The 16665-nt window shown below is 43.0% G+C and overlaps 1 long non-coding RNA gene across 1 annotated transcript; it reads right to left on the bottom strand.

The window, feature by feature from the left end:
- Nucleotides 1-2696: 2696 nt before the first annotated feature.
- On the bottom strand, nucleotides 2697-16169 carry LOC135322490 (uncharacterized). The gene is made up of 3 exons (XR_010383064.1): nucleotides 15933-16169; nucleotides 12723-12847; nucleotides 2697-2807 (listed from the first exon to the last, which is right to left on the bottom strand). It is a non-coding gene; the product is annotated as an uncharacterized LOC135322490 (long non-coding RNA).
- Nucleotides 16170-16665: the final 496 nt, after the last annotated feature.

Below are 16665 nucleotides of genomic sequence, written 5' to 3'. Positions count from 1 at the left end.
TCACTCTTTGGAGGACATATCAAAATCTAAAGGGTTGGAATGAGAGGAGAGATTTGCATTTTCTGTTTCTCAAAGGAAACATGGCTTTAAAAGAAACTGAAAAGGACTTATCTAGTCTACGGTCTCATTGTGCAGAGAAGGAAACGGAGGCTCAGAAGAGATGAGGAAAGGGCCTTATTAACAAATATTGCCTGAGTGCAGCACCAAGCCAGGCCTGGGCACTGTTGTGGGAGGATCTGGGAGGCCCAGGAGAATGAGTGTTAGAAAAAGGAAAGAGAAGGAGCATACAAAGCCCTGTCTCTACATCACCATACCATGGAGTTCCACCAAATTACCCAGTATGGGTGCAGCCAACATTAAGGTTGGCTAGAGAGGTTATAGAAACCTGGAAGTCTCAACTATAGTGGAAATATCAACATTTACTATGCTTTTTTCCCAGTTCAAGCATCAGCTCAGTGGGCGCTCTCTACCAGGGACTACACGAGGCCTGGAGTTCTCCAAAATACAGATCTCTATTACCACGTGTGCAAACCACATACAGGTCCACCAGAAGAAAAACGCCCACAGATAAGATGGAATTACTGAAACTGAAAGCAGCCAATCAGCATATATTAACTAGGAAAAATGGTGCTGCTAGAAATGGACTCATGGGCATAGAAAGCCAACTGTGGTTAGCAGGCAGGAAAAGGGGGATTAACAGATACACATTAATAAATATAAAATAAATGACAAGGACCTGCTATATAGCACAGGGAACTATATTCAAGTTCTTGTAATGAGTTGTACTAAAAACAATCTAAAACGTATGTATATACATATGAATATGTTTATAACTGAATCTCTGCTGTACACCTGAAACTAACATTGTAAGTTAACTACACTTCAATAAAAAATTATTAGAAAAATAAAAGCAAGTCTTTAAAAAAATAAAAGAACACTGTAATCCCCGTAGCTGTAGGTGGTGGAAAATTCTGGCTGCAAGCAGCAAGTCCACTGTATCACTCCAACACTGACTGTCACCCTTTCTGACTATCAGAGAGTCACTTGGCTTCACTGAGGTTACTTTTCTCTTCTGTGAAAGGCTACATTTGCAACTAACAATGTATAGAATCTCATCATTCACAAGCCCCAAAATTAGTGAGGACTTCCCATGGGCCAGGCTCTGGACAGATGAAAAGGTAGGGTCTCAGATATATTCATGGTTAGAAGAAGTTTATGCCGTAAAGACATTAATTCTTCCTGTTTTGATAGACAGGTTCAATGCAATTCTGATTAGAATTACTACCAGATATTTCATGGAATATAGCAAGTTAATTTATGGTCAGGAACAGCCAAGAAACTTCTTTAGAACCACCACTGGGTAAGGGTGAATAGGTCATTGATTTCCACTGTTCTTTCTGAAGTGACGAAAACGTTCTGGAATAATAATGGTTGCAGCACTGTGAATATGCTAAAAGCTGCTGAATTGTACCATTTAAATGGATGGACTTCACAGTGTGTGAAGAATATCACAATAAAGCTGTTATATGAAAAATAATCTCTTGACAATTATTTTCCCCTCTATACAACTAGTTTGCCGCACAATTTAAGAAAAAGAAAAAACCAAAACAAACCAAACTGTGTGCCAGGAGCTCTTTAGGACTGCAATGTCCCTAGGTCTCCAACGCCTCTGGTGGTGTTGTTCCTGTTAACACACCCAAGCTGGGCTGGGCTAGTTAGGGACTGTAACTATCTTTCTAAAATCAACAGTCTAAAATTTCAGCCTGGGAGAGGGAAGCCTGGAGGATGTCACATACTCATGCCTTCAGCTCATTTTTAACTGAACCAAGTCCTGCTTTCAACACTGTAATCCCTCTCAGTATAAAACCACGTGACATCATCAAGCACCGCCATCATGACACCTGAAAGTGTTCAAGGAACTTACCTGAGGCAGAAACACTGAGGGAGGTGACAGAAGCTCCCTCAGCACTGACGCTCCCTTTTGCAGACTTCACCAGGACAAGCTGGGCTTTACGGCCAGCCGGAGGCTCTCAGCCTGGGGAGCAGCGCCCACGCCACCGAGCTGGTCCTGAGGGAGCGGGAAAGGGAGAGGAGGGCAGCCCAGGGGTCACGGGGCAGGGAAAGCGGGGGATTGGGGACGCGGGCTGCAGCTCCGCTCGGAGGCCAGCCCCAGTCCCAGCTGCCCCGTCCGGGTCCGCAGACCCCGCCGTCCCGGGACACAGCCCGCCCAGGGACGGGGACGGGCCGGCGGCTGAGGAGAGGAAGTCCGGGAAGAGAGGACTCGCGGGCGGGAGAGGGCAAGAGGACTCCAGCCGCAGACTGAGGGGAGACCAGCTGGGGCGAGAGGCGGCAGGTGCACACCTGGCCCTGAGCAGCTGTGGCCGGGGCGCCGGGGCAGGTGGCGCGGGCAGAGGGGCCTGGCCCGAGCAATATAGCTGAACACACGCTGAATCATGCCCTCGCGGGCTGTGACACTTGGACCGCCCTCCCGCAGCCGCCTGAACCTTTCCCGTGAGCCCCCCACCTTGCACTTCCACAGCCGGAGGCCCCGGCCCCGGGGCAGGAGCTAAAGGCTTACCGGGCGACATAGCTGAGAAGACTTTGGGGCAGATCCCCGGCTCGGAGATGGAGCTTCCAAACCGCGGTCCACCTGGCACTGACTGCGTATGCGCAGGAGGGCCAGCGATCCTCAGGTTTCTGTGAGAGAAGCTGCGGAAGTGAGGGAGGGAGAAGATGGGAGGAGGAGGGGAGGAGGAGAAAAGTGGAGGGAGACAGATGGACAGGAAGTGCAGAGAGAAGGGAGGGATCTGGAGAGGGGAGGGGAGTAGCAGAGATGTAGAGAAAAAGGTTTACCTCTGGTGGCATCCTGAAACAGAAGTCAGTCCTGCCTCTGTACCCTTCACTAACACTTCAAGGCCCGCAGCTCAAATTTTCCCTCCCTGGTCCAGCCCTCCAGCCGAGGCCTCTGCAGAACCCCTACGGGATCACACCCGTTGACCCCACGCGGAGTTGGGTTCCCTGTTGCTCTGGGAACCAAGCACCCGAAGGTGTTGTCGCTCAGAACTACCTTGGGAAGAGTTCATATTCCCCTTTTACACGCTGGGAAACAGGCAGGCACGATCTCTGTCTTAGCTCCACTGTTCCAGGTGTTGGGCTGGTGGGGAGCGGGAGGTACAAGATCAGAGCCCCAGACAGAGCAGACTGCCTGAGTGTTGGTGCATAGTGTCCATCCCTCCTGAATAAACCACACCCCACCCTAGTGGAGCCATCAAGGGCTCACAGTAGGTCCCTGGGTGTGGGAGAGCTGTCCTCAGATCCAGTGCCCAGCTTGCTAGGTAGATAGGAGTGTTACCGAGTCCAAATTCATTCTCCTCAGTGCAGGACAGGCCAATAATTTCAGAGACCAGGTGTTGGGGCATGGAATAGCAAGTTTCTGTAGACCTTGATGGCAAACAAATGTCCTGGAAAACCATCTCCCCAAGTCAGAATTCAGGCTCCTTTCCTACGTGCTTGGTTGTAGCAAACTTCTTGGTGTAGGAATTCTTTTTTGTTAGAATCCTTTGTTCTTGCAGCTATCTGCCTGAGTCAAATCTCTGTAAACCTCCAGCAAAACAAACGTTATTTTCTTTTCTGCAACTTGTTATCTTTATATGGATGGAAAAGTGTTAAATATCCTTAAAGGTCAGAGCCTTCAGATTAGGCTCTTCTGTATATTTCAGGCTCTAGGCAACACTGTTTCACAAGCAAGATGAAGCCTAGGAGACAGAGCACAGGGTTAAATTCAAAGGAAAAGATCTAGTATGGAGTCAGATTTGTTCTGTTCTATTACCCAGGCAGAAGCCACTTGAGGATTTAAACCCCTTTAAGTTAAAAATAAGTAAAAGTTTAAAGGAATTTACATACATAGGTGGGAATGTGCATAGCCTATCTGGAAAAGCAAACAAAGGATAATAAACAGTGGCATCTCCAGGGAGGGCTGAAAGAAGAGAGGATGAGGGAAAACTTCTTTCACTTGTGTATTTTTGTGCTCTGTTTGAATTTTTTTAACCACATGCATGTATTTCTTTTTCAGTTAAAAAAATGTGTAATGGAGCAAAGGAGTAGCAAGCTCAGCAAATACAGCAGCCATGGAATCACTGAGCCATCAATTTTGATTTTAGCCAGGAAGCATTTATTGACTCTCTCCTATGTGCCCAGTGCTGTTTTAAGACTTCTTTTATTTTTTTTTTATAAAATAATAAAGTGCTATTCCTCACCCCTGCCCATGGCTGGTGGAAAACCAACTGAGTTTTTATTGAGTTGTTTTCCAAGGAGTAGAGATGAGTTATAAACAGAATGCATCTTACGGGCAAAACAGTCGGAGTGGTTTTCCAGCAGGCCAAACAGCTATGAAGGGTTTGCAATAGAGGCGCCCAGAGGCTGAGAGAGAAAGCCTCCAGGACCCTACAACAAGCTGCCCAAAGTGCCTTCTCCATGGCACTACTGAAATAGGAAAGAACAAATCTGACTCCATGTTATATCTGTTCTTTTAAGTTTAACCCTGTGCCCTGTTTCCTAGGTTTAGTCTTGTTTGTTCTGCACCTTTTGTAAAACAATGTTGCCTAGAGCCTGAAATATACAGGAGACCCTATTCTCAAGGCTCTGTCTTTAAAGGATATTAACACTTTTCCATTCATATAAGGTAACATGTTACAGAATAGAAAATAACATTTGTTTGTTGGAGGTTTACACGGATCTGACCCAGGCTAAGAGCTGCAAGAACAAAAGGCTCTAACAACAAAAAATTCATAAACCAAGTTTGCAGCAACCAAGCATTCCTGCTTCCCCTTTTTAATATAAAAAGAGCCTGAATTCTGACTTTGGGGAATGGTTTTCCAGGACATTAGACTTCCATCTTCTCAGCTGGGTTTCCAAATTAAAGTCGCTATTTCTTGCCCCCAAAACCTGGTCTCCCGATTTATTGGCCTGTAATGCACGAGCAGAACAAGTCTGGACTTGGAAACACAAACATTCATTGAAAGTACCCATTTGGTATATTAAATGACCTGCTTCCACTTGTCTTCCTGACGTTTTCTTCTCTTGACAACTCCTGCTATGTTTATGAAAACCCTGTCATGTGAACACATTTGCATCTCTAGCCACTACCCTTCCAGGTAAGAACTGATGCCAAGAAGTCAATGGAAGCTGCTAGAATGTATTACCTGGCCAGAAAAGAGCAGATGTTGTTACTGGCTTATGTTCAGGAGCAGGCCGGGACACCTGACAAGATGTCATAAGTACGAATAGACAGCTGGGCACCAAAGGAGAAGCTTCTAAGCCTCCATGAGGGACTTGTTGGATAGGAAGGAAAAGTCACAACCTATATCTCTGATCCCACGACTAGCTTCCTGGGCGAGGCTGGACAAGTCACTTAAATTTTCTAGGCCCGTGCTGTCCACCATGGGAGCCACCAGCCACATTCAGGATTATGAAGTTATTCTGTAGGCAGACAGAATTATAAATACACATTTTATTGCAAAGGTACAGAAAGTATAATATTTAAAAACATTATTGGTTATCTTGCCCTAACGAGTTATTTTTTTATGTGTAGCTTACTGTGGTTTGCAATGCCTGCGACTAATGTTTCCCTTACAGTGAGTTATTTTGAAATTATAAGTTACTGGACACAGTACCCTCATATCACACTTGAAAAAAATTGATCCACATAAGCAAGGTGATCTGACTTAATAGTTATGAGCAGGGGCTCTCGGGTCAGCCTGCCTGAGTATAAATTCTCACTCTGCCTCCAGGGGTTCTGTGTGAATCTTGGAAAAATTGTTGTTGTTGTTGTTGTTGTTGTTGTTGTTGTTGTTGTTATTTGTGCCTCTTTTTCCTTCCCTTTTAAATAGCGAGGAATATGTAGACTCTATCTCGTACCGTGTTGCCAGGATTAAATGAGTAAACGTCTGTGCTGCCCACTTCCCTGGGTTTCAGCATTCTCCAGGCAATCAGTGTCAAACTCAGAGGCATTCTCCACTGTCTTCGTCAGTCTGGGATGCTGTAACAAATTACCATGGGCCAGGTGGCTTAAACAACCAGCATGTTCCTTAAGTTTTGGAGGCTGAGGTCAATGCATCTGGGAGATGATAGCCTTCATGACTCGAAGATGGCTGTCTTCCCACTATCTTCATGGGCCAGAGAGAAGCAAGCAATCTGGGGCCCTTTATAAGGGCACTAATCCCATTCATGAGGGCTCTACTCTCATGACCTTATTTTATCCTAGTAATCACTTCCCAAAGGCCCCGCCTCCCAATACCATCACCCTGGGAGATGGGGTTTTGACATACGGATTTTGAGGGGATGCAAACATTCAGTCCACACATCGGCTAACTCTCCCCAACATGCAATCATCAAACCTGTAGCTAATTTCAAAGTAATGTTTATATCTCTCTGCCCATTTCCATTCCTGCATCCACTAACACTGAAGCACTGTTATATTTTATTCCTTATTTTTCTGGTAGAGATTTATTTGATTCCTCTACTCCAATGCTCTCCTCACACCAAACAGTCCTATTAACAGCCCTGCCAGGTAGGTCTTCCTTAAAACACCTTTCCACTGCACCTGGTTGTTTTTTAGGTGTAAATGTCAGAATCCTCTCCACACCCCAGCCTAGAACTTTAATCCCTTACACTACCGCTCACTATGTTATTTTTCTATTACCACTGTAACAAACTTCCATAAGCTTAACAGCTTAAACCAGCACAGATTTATCAGCTTATGGCTGTGGAGGTCAGAGATCCAACACAGTTCTCATTGAGCTAAATTCAAGTTGCCAGCAGGGTTCCTTCCTTCTAGAGGATCTAGAAGAGAATGTTTCCTCGTTTTTGTTTTTTTTTTCCAGTTTCCATAGGTCACCCACCTTCCTTAGCTTGTGTCCCACGACTTCCTCCATTTTCATGGCCAGCAGCCTTTCTGAACACTGCTCCATGGCTACACCTCCCTCTGATTTTAAACTCAGCTGGGCTAAGTCCTCAATTTTAAAGACCCCTGTGATTACATTGGGCCCACCTGGACAATCCAGGCTACTCACCCTATTGTCTCATCTCAGGATCCCCTTCTCCCCTCCCATTCAGGCATTATGTATGTGGCTGTGACACTCACCTTGTGTGACATTTCCTCCCATGAGCAATTTAAGGTTCAAGGCACTTATGAATGACTTTTTGTTTTTCTTCCTTAGTCTTTCTACCTTCAGTATGTGTGGTGAGATTATATGAATCCTTTTTATTTGTGGCCCTCCATTAAACTTTAATAATGTATCATGGGTTTAAAAGGCTAATAGAGAATTTAGAATACCGAAATCCTCTAAGATATTTCTCCTAATATATCTGTCATCCCTTTTGCCATGTACAGAAACATGTCACTGTTGGCTAACCTGTGGCAGGGGAGGAACATGATTCTGCCACCACACTCCCCTCATTCACACCAATTTGATGATCGGCTAACCAAGGATCTATGCTCCCCGCTTCGCTCACTTCCTCCTCCTTTCCACTGACTATCCTGTTCCCACTGCTCCTTCATTCACCACATCAGGATTTCATGACCACATTCTTCTCTAAATAAAATGGATATCTTGCATCTAATGTCTGATAACTGTTCTTATTGTATATGCACACATTGACCTACACATAACCCCACCCATCTGTTTATTTTCCTAGAATTTTCCAGAGGAATCAGTTCCATGATGATGATGATGATGATACTGACAGTGATGACAGGGGCCTCTCAAGGATTCTGACAAAGAGGGAATCAACAAAGGGAGGGAATCATTGCAAAATTGCCCCAGAAGCAGGATTAAAAGTAAATAACTGCTAAAGTGTTTAATGGAATTGGCTAATATTTAACTATTTTTAAAACTTTGTAACACTGAATTTAAAATTTTAATGGGAATTTTCATTCACCCCTAACCAAGATTCAACTCTAGGACCAAAATCTAAGGATTTCTATCTTCTAACAAATTGTCCACTAGCCTTTTAAACACGTGATCCTTTAAAAAGGGTAAGTGCTGGGCTGAAAATAAGCAGGATTCATATAATCTCACCAGACACAGTAAATGTGGAAAGACCAAGGAAGAAAAACAAAAAGCCATTCATAATGTCTTGAAACTTACATTGCACACAGGAGACAATGTTAGCCATGGTGAGTGTCACACCAACATGACGCCTGAGTGGGATGGGGAAGCTAATCTTCCTCATCAGACATTTATGCTGATTTGTTAGATGCCAACACAGTTTCCTCATTGGATTTGCTTCTAATAAGTATGGAAGAGTTTAAGCTCTACCAAGAGCAGACTAAACATTTTCCCCTGCTGTCAGGTCACTGGACTGAATGTCCCCACAAGAAGGATATGATTATGTTTCATAGGGAAGTCTTCCTGAGAAGTAATAGGCATTTCGAGGGCAGAACTGCAGGTTCGGGCATGGAGGGCTGGAGGAGGGCTAGAGGGGACACTGAAAAAACAGCAGTAGTGAGTTCAGATACTGCTTCTCAAGTCGCCAAAGTCAGCAGTGTTATCTCTAAGGATATGTCATTCTCCCAAAAGTTCCATGAGTGAAGGGGCCTGTGAACACTAAGCAGGTTTTTAAGACACAGCAGCACATAATTTGCATCACAACTCAATTACAGTATGTTTTCATATTTGGAAAATAATTAGCCCATTGTTCTTTGAAACTGCAGCAGTAGTAATAGAAATAAAAAAGACTTAGCCGTCTTGGAGACAACAATCAATAAACAATTCCAAATCTGCAGGATTCCTTGACAATATGCAAACAATGAGATAGACGTGTGCTGCAGATACCTCTTACTGCAGGGCTCACTCCTGCAAAGCATAGAACTAGTTTTCTCAGCAGACAGAGGGAACCAAGTCAAGATTCCTAATCTTGAGAGGTTTACTATATGGCAGGAAAGATCAGACAAGTGCATAAAGCCAAATATGAATAAATGTAATCAAATATTAAGAAATGTGAATGGAGCACAGATGAAAGAGGAATTACTTTCACCTAGGATCTAGAGAGACCTCTTCAGAAAATGTGGCTTTGGAGATGGCCAAAGACATGGGTGGAATTTTGGCAGAAGAGGATGTAAGGAATTTAAAAACTGATTCTAAAATTCACATGAAAATGCAAAGGATCCCAAATATCCAAAACAACTTTGAACAAGAAAAACAAATTTGGAAGACTTACACTATCTGATTTTCAGCCTTTTTTTATAAAGCTACAGTAATCAGAAAGTATGGTGTTGGTGTAAAACAGGGAAGTAGAATAATGGAGCAGAATAGAAAGTTCAGAACTAAACGAACACTTATATAGACAGTTGATTCTCAAAAGGTTGCAGTGGAGAAAAGGATCTTTTCTACAAGTAGTGCTGGAATTGTTAGATAGTGATATGCAAAAAAAAAAAATGAACTTTGATCCACACTTCACAAAATATACAAAAATTAACTCTAAGTGGATCATAGATCTTAATAGGAAATCTAAAACTATAAAACAGCTAGGAGAAAAAGCATAGGCTTAAGCTTTATGATCTTGGGTTTGGCAAATATTTCTTTGCTATGACACCAAAAGTATAATCTATTTTAAAAAAAGTAACTGATAGAGTGAACTTTACAAAAATGAAGACTCTTCAAAGCTCTTCTAAACACTGCAAAGCAAATGAAAAGACAAGCCATAGACAGAAGCTATTTGCAAATCATATATCTGGTAAAGGTCTTTCTTTGTGTCTGATCCAGAATAAAAAGTTTTCAAAACTCAATAATAATGCAAACACCTGAATGAATGAATGAGGCCAGAAAACACACTTCAGTAAAGATATCCAGATGGATAATAAGCATATGAAAAGATGCTGATTAAAGATGCCATTAGTCATTAGAGAAATGCTTTTAAAAACCACAGTGAGATAGTAGTACACATACCTACTAGAATGTATACGATTAGAAAGACCGACCTTACAAAGTGCTGGCAAGGAAATAGAGCAACCAGAACTGATACACACCACGAGGAATTTACAATAGCACAACCATTTTGGAAAACTGTTTAACAGTTTCTTTAAAAATGGTAAACACCAATCTGCCATATAAGCCAGATATTCCTCATCTGATGCTTTAGAAAACAAAAGCATATGTCCATACAAAGACTTGTAACTAAATATTCACTTCAATATTATTTATAATAGCTCAAGTTGTAAACAACCCATGCATCCATCAAGAAGTAAATGAAGAAACAAAGGATGTTCTATCCAAACACTGCTCACAATAAACTATTCAGGAAAAACTCAGCACTAAGCAATACTCTGCTATAAGAAAAATAAGCTATTAATACAAGAACACAGATGACTCTGAAAATAATTACACTGAATGAAAGAAGTCAGACAACATAGAGTAGATACTGCATGAATCCATTCATACAACGATCTTGAAAATGCAAACCAGTATGTTGTGGTAGAAAGCAGATCAATGGTTTCCAGGGGAATAGATGGGGAGGGAGGGAGGGACAATAAAATGCAGGAGAAGAGTTTTGTGGGTGATGGGTATGTTCACTGTCTTGAATGTGGTCATGGTTTCTTGGGGATACACATGTCAAAATGTATTAAGTTGTACACTTTAAATGTGTGAAAATTATTTTGCCAAGTATACCTCAAAGCTGTCTTAAGAAAAACGGCACTTCTGTCCTGACACAACTCAGGGCCTGATTGGAGTGAGATGATCAGTCCCTCACCCTGTCTGCCTAACGGGAAGGTAGAAAACCTCTTACGGAAGATAAGATATGGATTTTTCATTTGCAATGTCTTCCATGTAATAAAGAATTTCTAGACATGCAACATGTCAAGACTATATGATGGATAAAATGAGAATAAGAAATATTAGACAAAGGATGCAAACCCCAGGTGATGTAGGCATCAGAGTTAAAAATAAAGGCTATAAAATACTTTTAACACATTCAAGAAAATAAGGAAATGATGGGAGAATATATAACAGAGTCAAGACTTTCACCAGAGAAATATACTGGAATGTATTTTTAAGAAAAATCAAACAGATACTCTAGAACTGAAGCTTTCAGCTCTGGAAACAGGTAAACAGATCTAATTAAGATCCCTTTTAAGTAAAACTTTCAGTAATGCCGGATAAAATACAACAAAAGTAACACAGAGCTAACTATGGAAAGAGAAGTTCCCAGGTGACAATACAAAGAGGACACTTAACGCCAAAATGGTAATCTTGTGAGCTGATGCCACCGCACCCTGGAGGGAAGGGGTTTTCATCTGCACATAAATAGGGATACAATGTCCATTTAGGAAACAGGGTCCATACCAGATGTAGAAGAGTCTTCCTTTATAGAAACCTCTGCATAAGACGTATTGGAAGACTTGCCTCTTCACTGAAAGGGAGACTCAAAGTTCTCCACATGTGCACACAGGAAAGGGGTGTAACAACCGGTTCTCTAGGGAAAAACAAAGTCTCCCTTAAAAAAATCTAATCTCCACGCCCCTGCTTTATATGAATGTGGAATCCAAATTGATACTCCACTGAAGATTCCGGAATTCCCAAACCAAAAATATAATAATTCAAGGTTGATCATATCACCTGGAGCCTTAGGATAAGCAACACAAAATTGTTCTCTAGGGAAACTTTAAAAACAAAGATGTAAGGGACAATCATAGGAAAAAATATGTACTCACTATAGAGAAGCTCCCACAACTCTACACACACACAGACACACAACTAAAAACAGAAGGAAATCAGTGCCACTGGGAAGAAAGATCTAACCGTAAAACACAAGATGATTAATATTCCAGAGCCTAAAATTATGAAACAATCTAAGAGAGAGCATAAAAGAAGTATGACTGAATCATTAAAAGATAAAATGAATCTTATATAACATAATGAACAATCAGGACATCATGAAAAAGAAAACAGATCAATTTTTTAAAGAACCAAACAGAACTTATGGAAATAAAACACAGATATCATTTGGTATATAAAATTCAATGAATGGGTTAAGTAACATTTTAATCTTCAATATCTAGGGTGTTCATTAAAATTCAACAGTAATCTCTAAAGTAATTGTTTAAAAAGAGAATAAAAATAAAGAAGTCAAAATGAAGAACGCAAAATAGGCCGGTCACTATTCTAAGTTCTTCATCTATTTTATCACTTAATGCTCACAGTCTTTGAGGCGGATAGTACCACTTTTTGTACATGAAGAAAGTGAGTCTCAAAGGGATTACATATACTGGTTACATGGTTAGCAAGGGAGGGAACCAAGCCCGGATAGGCTGTCTCTAGACGCCATGCTCTTAACCATGACTGCAAGGTATATAACAGGCAGGAGAAAAGCAGAGCAAAGCAAATAGAAATCACAAAACAAGATGCCAGAAATAAAACATCATCACTAATCACAATGTATTTAGATGAAATATATAATGAGTTGAAAGATTTACAGATTTTATTTGTTTACCTGAGACAAAGCAGAATTAAAACTTAAAACTGGTTGAAAGCTTAGAAGAATAACAGAAAGAAGTCAAAAGTTAGAGCCAGAAAAAGAGACACCTGAGAAATACTAATCAATGGAAAGGGAATCACTCAAGCCTCCCTCAGGTTCATAGGTACCTGAAACCCACCTTGGCCTGACACTTACCAGCTCTGTGCCTGAGCGAAACTCTCAGTCCCCCGGAATCTTCGTTCACTCACCTGTGAATGTAAGGAACGATCCCTCCTTCCATCCGGCCAATTTGTATTGACTGCTGTGCCACGGGTACAGGTCAAGCCACCTGAGGTCCGTCAGTGAACAAATAAGGATCCTTGTCCCTGTAGGACTGAGGAGGAGCAGAACATAAACTACAGTCTTGACAGTCATGTGAAATATATGGTATTCTAGAAGGTGATAGAAATAATATGATCAGGGAGAGGGGGTTTCTGGGGCAGAGACAAGGGGAAGGCAGTTTCCAGGTTAAAATGAGATGGCCAGAGCTGGGCTCACTGAGGACCTTGAGAACGCGGTGCTAGTTGCTGAGCTCCCTCTAACACAGCACCGCACACTGGGTGACATGAACCACAGAGGCTCACTGTCTCACAGCCCTGGGGGCGGGGAGTCTGCAGGCAGGGTGTCAGCAGGGCAGGCTCCTCCTGAGGGCTGGGAGGGAGAGGCTGGTCCAGGCCTCTCTCCTTGGCTTGGAGACGACCGTCTTCTCTCCACATCTCATCACATCATCTCCCATGTACACGTGTCTCTCTGTCCACATTGCCCCTATTTATCCGGACACAAGTCATACTGGATTAGGGCCCAACTTAATGACCTCTTCTTAACCAATGACATCTGCAACAACCCTATTTCCAAGTGGGGTCATGTTCTGTAGTCCTGGGGTTCAGGACTTCAGCATATGAGTTGGACAGAGACCGGCCAGGGCAACAGGCCTGTGGGTGCATGTCTGATATTCCCAAGGGACAGCAGGGAGGCCAGTGTGGCTGGAGCGGAGTGAGCCAGGGAGAAAACCGGAGATGAGCTCAGCTTCGGGAGGGGGAGGAAAGCTGTAAGGTCACCATAAGGACACTCGCTTCTTCACTGAGTGAAATGAGAAGCCATTGCAGGAATTTGAACAGAGAAGATCACACCCAGGGTCTCAATCATGCCTGACTTAGGTGTTGAGGATGAAAATACTTAGGCTTTTGAGCTGATAATAGTTAGACTACATGTTGGACTTTGAGTTGATGGTGTAGTAAATGAGACTCTGGAGGGTGTTGGGATGAGGTGGATGCATTTTTCATGTGGGATGGACAAGAACCAGTGGGGCCAAAGGGAAGAACTCAGTAGAATAATGGCCCCCAATATGTCCACGGTCTGATCCCTAGAACCTAGGAATGTCACTGTGCATGGCAAAAGGGACTCTGCAGGTGTGACTGTCAAGGACCTTGGGATGGCAGATCACTGTGGGAAGCAAACGTCATCACGGAGGTCCTTAGAGGAGAGAGGCAGATTGGTCAGAGACAGAGATGTGATGTGGCAGCAGAAGTCACAGTGACACAGGGCTCTGGGCCAAGGAGTGTGAGCACCTCTGCAAGCTTGGAAAGGTAGTAAGATGAATCCCTCCCAAGAGCCTCAGTGTGGAACGTAGCCTTGGCCACACGTTGGTTTTAGCCCACTGACATTGACTTTGCATTTCTGCACCCTAGAACAGTGAGACAATGGATGTGTGTTACTTTAAGCCACTGAGTCTGTGGTCCTTAGTTACAACAGCAATAGGAAAAGAGCTCAGGAAGCAACATGAACATGAACCCCAGGCTGCCTGCTGTGCCGGCAGGAAGTCCTTTGTCTCTGATCCTGGGGGAGTGTCCTGTGTTCTGGCAGCATCCACAGACTACCTCATGCTAACCTGGCAGCTTGCAGGGGGTCAAATCTTAACCCTGCACAGTTCTTGATATTTAGTTAATAAAAAAGATGGTGTCATCATGGGTATTTTTCCATCTTTTAAATACACTTCAGTCTTCTAATTGAGAGACTGTGTAAATAGTTTTCAATCTTAATAATAAATAACTGTGGTATTATTTGGTTAATTAAATAATGAATAATAATATTCACATTAGTAAAAGTTATTAAAGTCAACATTTTTCAATGAAAATATCAAAATTCTTTTTGCATGAACACGTATTAACTACAAGAAATGTTCCATGCTTTCTTCTACGATTTAGTGTTAGAGTCTTAAAGAATAATATTTTCCTCAAAAGATATTATGGCTAGGGGATTTCTTTTGGTGGTGCAGTTCCTACATAAAGTCTGCTGCATGGCTCAGGCCACTGGGAACCTAGAGATGATAGAAATAAGGAGGCATTATAAACACAACAATTTTTAAAGGAATTAAAAAACTGGATGAGTGAAAACAAAGAATCAGAGAATATTCTGGTGAAATAAAAGTATTTTTCAGCTTAAGCAAGACACTGGGTGAATAAATCTAAAATGAAAAAACCACCCAGAGATTAGCAGCGAGTCATGCATGCAGTGTGACTGATCAAAACCAAGTTGTTTCCAAACCAGTGTGTAGGCTTGATGCCTTAATTAATCAAGTCTGTGTGGCACCAGGCCACCTCGAATAAATGTTGATGAGGTATTTATAAGCTCTTCACCATCCCAGCTCAAAGCCCACACATGAGCTACACGACCATCACCTACACATCTGCAAAACACCCATCATGGTGAATAGCACTTTTCTTGCTCAGTAGCCGGTGGCAGGACACTGTGAGCAGACAGAGATACAGGGACGCAGAGAAACAGAGGCACCTCACCTCACTCAGCTGATAACCTTCCGTGCATTCCTGGGGACAGGATTGTCATAAAATGCACCATGGATTGATCCTCCTCCTAGGAAACAAACGGTAGGGCTGTCCTCAGGTCGGAGCAAGGGTGGCCGGAGGATCTCAGAAGAGCTGTTTCAGCACAACCAATAGAAATGATGGCCACCGTGACCACGAGAGACGTCCCCTGCCATCTCGGTAGGCTCTTGGGCTCCTGACAAAAGCTGGGCTCAGTAAAGGGTTGGGTAGAAGGCACAGGCCTAAGGGATCCCCCAGCAAGAGACAGGAGGTAGGGCCTGGTTTATACTGCTCTGGGTGTATCCCAGCCTCATCCGAATACGAAATCAGAAATTTGCAAAACAGCAGAGCTGGGATGGATCACCTACACCAGACTCCTCTCCTTACAGTTAAAAGGGTGGCAGCCCTGAGAGGCAAAGCAACGTGCTAAAGGCAGAGCATGGATGTGGCAGCGCCAGATGAAATGCACCGTGCCAATCCCCATTCAAGGCCACTAACACTGAGTATGGGGCCAAGGTTTCCAACTAGGAGAATGAGACAATGTAAATACTTTGTTCCCCCCAAAACCCCAAATGTTTTTAAAGGCACAAAACTCACCTTAACTAGCTCTCTTCTGAGGGGGTGCTCTTCTGTCTCCGTCTTTCTGTCTGTCTCAATTTCTCTCTCTCAGACACAAACACATACAATTTTGTGAAAGGGGAATTCCTGCCATACAAAGACAAACTTCACATCTTCAGAAAGACACTTGACAAAGCACGTTTCTCAATTCAAGTCTATGTGTGAGGTCTGAGCAACTGGCTTATCTTCTAGAACAATTGGTGGTTCCAAAATCAGGAGATCATCTTCCCCAAAGGAAGTGTTCTGGTCCGTATTGATGAATTGGGGATGTCACATTTCATGAGCCCGTTCGCCTCCTCCTCTGGCCACCTGCTGCATCTGATGGCTTCCTGGAGCTGAATATCTCTGTCAAGGGCTATGGTTGGGATAGCAAATTTGGCCTTGTCCAAGTGGCCCACATCATTGATGTAGCAGTGAAAGAGGGACCTAGATTCGTCATTGCCCTGCCAGAGAACACCTTGGGCACCAGCGGTCTTCCAAAGTCTGACACAAAGCTGTTCAGACTGAATATCTTCTCGGGAGACTCTGCATCGCTATAAAGAAAACCAAAATAAAAGATCACTCACACTCTAGCTCGGTGACCTGAAGAATCATAGTTTTTGCCATCTACTGAGTGCAAGTCCCTGCACAGAGCATGCTGACAAGCACTGGAAATGAGAGACATCACTTCTGAACACATACAATTAAACCCAAGGCAAAAGTCTCAAGTGAG

The sequence above is a fragment of the Camelus dromedarius genome, chromosome 11 (assembly GCF_036321535.1).
Source record: "Camelus dromedarius isolate mCamDro1 chromosome 11, mCamDro1.pat, whole genome shotgun sequence".
NCBI classification, from domain to species: Eukaryota; Metazoa; Chordata; class Mammalia; order Artiodactyla; family Camelidae; genus Camelus; species Camelus dromedarius.
The sequence above is the reverse complement of the archived record's forward strand: the minus strand, read 5'-3'. Positions and strand labels throughout refer to the sequence as shown.